Source organism: Neomonachus schauinslandi, chromosome 16 (assembly GCF_002201575.2).
Source record: "Neomonachus schauinslandi chromosome 16, ASM220157v2, whole genome shotgun sequence".
NCBI lineage: Eukaryota > Metazoa > Chordata > Mammalia > Carnivora > Phocidae > Neomonachus > Neomonachus schauinslandi.
The window spans coordinates 40,260,797-40,265,597 of NC_058418.1; positions in this window are offsets into that span (position 1 = coordinate 40,260,797).

The following is a 4,801-nucleotide window of genomic DNA, read 5'->3' on the forward strand; positions in this document are numbered from 1 at the left end:
TACACCTACACACAGATGTGCACACACAGCACTCCCACGTGCACACATACACACACAGAAATGCACACACACTTCCACATGTACACATATCTACACCGTTTGTACACACACATCCACACTAACACACCCATGTGCACACACACATCCACATATGCACCACACATGTACAGACATGTGAATACACACAAGCCCCCCCCACATCCACACAAACCCATCTGCTAAGGTTTCATTAAAAATGAAGCTCTCTTGACCTCCCGCCTCCTCCCCAGCCTGTTGGTTATGCCCCTGCAGACAATGCTGGGAGAAGACCGGCGGAGAGGGACAGGGCCTTGCTCCCCCCTCTCCCTGGCCTGTTTGCCTCTGCCCTCGCCTGGCAGGCTGTGCCCAAACTCTAATTCTGCCTCCAGAAACTGCTCGACCACCCCAGGGCAGCGTGCCCTCCTGGGCGGTGGGCCAGGCTTCAGCGAGGTTCAGCCACACACTGTACCTCTCCCTCAATTCCAGGGCAGCCACAATATCACCACCCTGCCATTTATGGGGCGAGGGACACGGGTCTGGGGGCCCAGGCGCAGCCTGCAGGCCCTCACCACTCCCCCCCACCCCCCCTCACCCAGTGCCCCCGGCCTTGTGGCGCTGGCGGGGTTATTTTGGAGGCCCTCACCCCCAGCGACAGGTGATGAGCAGGGTCCTTGGCGGGCATGCGATGGTGGTGGTGGTGGGTGACGGCTGTCCCCATGTCTGTCCAACCACAGCCCAGGGCTGAGGGTCTTCAAAGAAGAGAAGGGTAGCCTGGGCACAGCTCTGAGGCAGAGACGCGGCCCCTCGCTAAGTGTGTGCCCAACTGACCATCAGGGCCCGAGTTTTGGCTGCCAGCCCCGCCCCCCGCCCCGGGTGGCAGCTCCTAGTTGGGAATTGTGTGCCGATGCGTTCTGGCCCCTGCCCTCCAAGGTGCAGAGATGAAATACAGGGGAAGCGGGCCCCCTAAATACTAGCATACCACCACGAGAGGTTGGATCTGGGCCTCACTGCCAGGGGCACCCCAGAAGGCAATATATGGGTGTGCCTGCCTAGAGAGTGGCCCACAAATCCCAGCAATTTCCATCAGAGACCATGCAAGTAACAGAGCTGATTTCCGAAGACCCCAGCCTGCCAGAGGGTGGCAGCCGAACATCTCTGTAGAGGGTCCCGCCAGCATTGCCAGTGGCAGGGAGTGGGACCCTCAAGTCCACCCTGCCTCCCCCCACCCCCACCCATCCTCTACCCCCCATCTCCATTCCTCTTACGAAGGGCTAAGACATTTCAGTAATCCCTTTCTTGAGAAGAAGGGTGACAAGGATGGCAATCGTGAATTTTATTTTCTGTAGAAATAGGATTTCTTCTGGTGCAGAACTGAAAGGAATCCGTGCAGAGGTTCTGTGGCATCCCGGAGCACCCGACTCCACCAGGAAAGGGACCTTGTTTACAAGCAGTTCTGTCCGCCTCTGTGGTGTACTGTTTTCTAGGCAAAAAATATCTGTCTGTTGTACTGTATAGCCTTTAAATGCACTCCAGGGATGAGACTCTTTTAAGAAATGCATCCTGCTTCTGCAACCCTAGAGAGTACTAGGGGAAAAAAGATAAAAATCCCTAAGTACTCATCAGTGTTTGAGGGATGGAGCTAAACAGCTTTTCTCGTTCCTGGATTAAGCGCTAAATAAGCAACAATGTATCTTTTCTGTGTTCAAAATAAATATATCGTATCAATAAAACTGTTGCAAAAATAACATTCTCAAGGAGTGCACGGGGTGAGGGGCTCGCGCCATCGGACACTCGTAAGTGTAATAAATAGCAGCAAACCGAAAATACCTTCCTTCTCTCAAGATGAGCAGCCCCCAAAACCTTGTCGCTTCCCTGTTGACACCGCTATTGGGGTAGTCAGGGACTTCCACGACTCACTTTTTTTCTTAAGCTCCCTGAAACACCGCATCATCATTCTGAGCCGTGACCAGTGTAAATGTCGCCAACATGGGCCATCAGGTTTTGGCCCTGACTCCAGGAACACCAGGGACTGCACATTTTCCTAGCCCAGCAGTTGACTCTCAGCGCCCTGATGTTTTCCACTACCAGGAAGGGGGTGGGAGGACTGGTAATTAGACGGAAATGAGTTGTTTTCTTCCCCTTGCAGAAATTCTTTTCTGTGTGCTCGTTGAGCCCTTGGCTGACAGAGGCTGGTTCCCTTCCTCGGTCACCCTTTCCTCCCACTCGAACTCGAGTGGCATCCACCAGCAGAGTCCTAGACCCCGGAGTGCCCTGAAAGTGGGGCTCAGTCCTGAAGAAAAAGAAAGGTGCAGCTCCAGGCCCAGGTCCCAGCGGGCCTGCACCCACTCCAAGCCCACACTGCCACCTGCTGGCCGCCTGCTGCCACTGTTCAAAGCCACGTGCTTCCCTTCTCTCGTTTCCATACCTGCTGCCCACAGACATTAAGAGTTGTAGACAGACCTTGTTTGGGTTCTGAGCTGGTCTTCCACCCTGGCGATGTTCCCTGAGGTTTAACCAGTCAAGCATTCTACTTTCAGGAATCCCTCCCGCCCCCCAGCATCTCTCTCTGGGCACACAGCCTGATGCCTAAGCGCCCCCCCCCCCCGCGATGCAAAATAATCACGCCTCTGTCCTCAACACCTGCTGTGTGTGGCTCAGGCGCCACCTCTGTGCTCTGGGGCCCTCTTGCCCGGAATGAATGTGGCAGCTCTCATGGTGATGGTGTCCAGCCACTCCAGCCCGAACCACACCAACACCTAGTTCCAACAACACATAGGGCCCCCCCACCCCCCAGCCCAGGAGACTGTTGGGCTAGGCCTTTCCTGCCTCCCCCGTCCATACGCACCCTGGGTCTATGTACGGCGCCACATGCAAGGCCCTTCAGCACATCCCTACAAGGAGACTGGCCGCCTCTCTCTGCCAGGGCCTGCGGGGTGGGGCCGAGGAGCACGCCCCAGGCAATGGGGCTCAGCCAGGGCTCATTAGCGCCCCAGTGAGATGGGAGGTGACGATTCTTCAGGATGGTGGGAACAGGAGGGGGCAGGACCAGACCCTGGGACAGGAGGGGTTGATGCAAGGGGTTGATGAGGGAGGTGACCCAGGGAGCACCCATAGGGAGTAGCCAGTGAAACAAGGAAGGAAAGGAAGCCAATTCAGGGTGTCGTGGTCACACAGGTCCCCCTCCGAGGGGGGTGGAGACAGTGGAGAGCACACCTCAAAGTTTTCCCCCGACAGGAAAGGGGAGAGAGCGCTCACACTGGCTCTCAGACTCTCAAGGGCCATCGTTTGAGGCTGCCCCTTGGAGAACATTCTCCCTGTCCCTGGTGCAGCCGAGCGGGCTTCTCTGGCCAGAGAAGTCTTCAGACGGGGAGTGGCCACTGCTGGCAGGGCAAGTCCCCGCCACAGCCGGCAGGGCAAGTCCCCGCCACAGCCGGCAGGATCGGCCACCCGGCCGGTATGCACGGGCGCGGCGCACTGCAAGGTTCGGGACCTGCTCAGCTGGTTTCGGTGCACACACACCTGCGCCCCCACACTCAGAGCTCACACGCGCAGGGGTCCCACACGCACACTCCGAGGCCACCCACTCCTACTCAGGGGTCACCGCTGGTGTCCCCCTGATGACTGACCGGGTTGTGGGCATGCGCGGTGGAAGGACAGGCAGCTCCAGCGTCCGACAGAGCGAATCTTCGGTCATGGGCTCTGCTCTGCTTGACCTCACGCTGAACCTCCCAAGTCAGGTGAACGCTCTCAATCAGAACCAATTACCTGGGTCAGGCCTGGTATTTCGGGGCTGGGGGCTGGGCACGCCCTTGCCCCCAGGGTTACAGCCCCGCTGTGCCTGCTCAGCACCTCGCCAAGGAATCCCAGGGCTCCAGGTCCTCAGGCCCTGTCGTCACAGCCCCAGCCTTACCAAATGACCCCTCCCCAGCCTGACCCCGAGGTCCTGGGGCTGGCCAGCCTTCTGCCCCACAGCTGGTGGCTGCCTGGTCCGTGACCCACCATAGGGTGAGAGGAGACAACTTTTGAAAGCGCAACCCTCCACCCTCTGGCAGGCTCTGAGATCCATTACCCACCCCCATGACTCAGTTGCAAGAGACAGAAACCCAACTTGAACCTTCTTAAGCAAGAAAGGACATTTATTGACTCATGTAACTAAATAGTCCAAGTGATAATTCTGACTTCAGGCTTGGCTGGATCCAGGAGGTCCAAGAACACAGGCAGCTGTATTGCCTCTCTTGGCTCTGCTGCCCACCATGTCACCTTCATTCTCCCACGGGAACAAGGGCTGTGGACAGACCAAGTCTATGCTGGCTGGCTCATGACCCAGCCCCAAGGCCTAGCTCACTGCTGGGCTCTGACATCTCGTCCTCTTCCCCGCCCTTCCCTTCCTGGACTGTCCGTGTGTTTGAACCATCGCTGCCAGACTGGGGGCCCAGGGGCAGGACTCAAGCTGGTTCTTCTCTAGGTGGCGAACCCCGGGGGTGGGGGGTACCTTGTGGAGCTGACAACTGGCAAGAGCATTCAGTTCAATTATGATGGAAACAAATTCCTCTCTGTGTGTCACGGCCTTGAGGACAGTAAGTGCAGAGTTGCAGACTCGGTGGCCCGTGACCAGACAGCACCCACTCCTGTACTCCCTGTGGCCTCTGAGCTCCTAGGCTTTCCAGGGGACTTGGAAGCCTTTGGGCAACACACACACACACACACACACACACACACACACACACACACACTGAGAATTAAGGCCCTTCTGTTTTGGACACACACACCCCGCCCCCCCCCC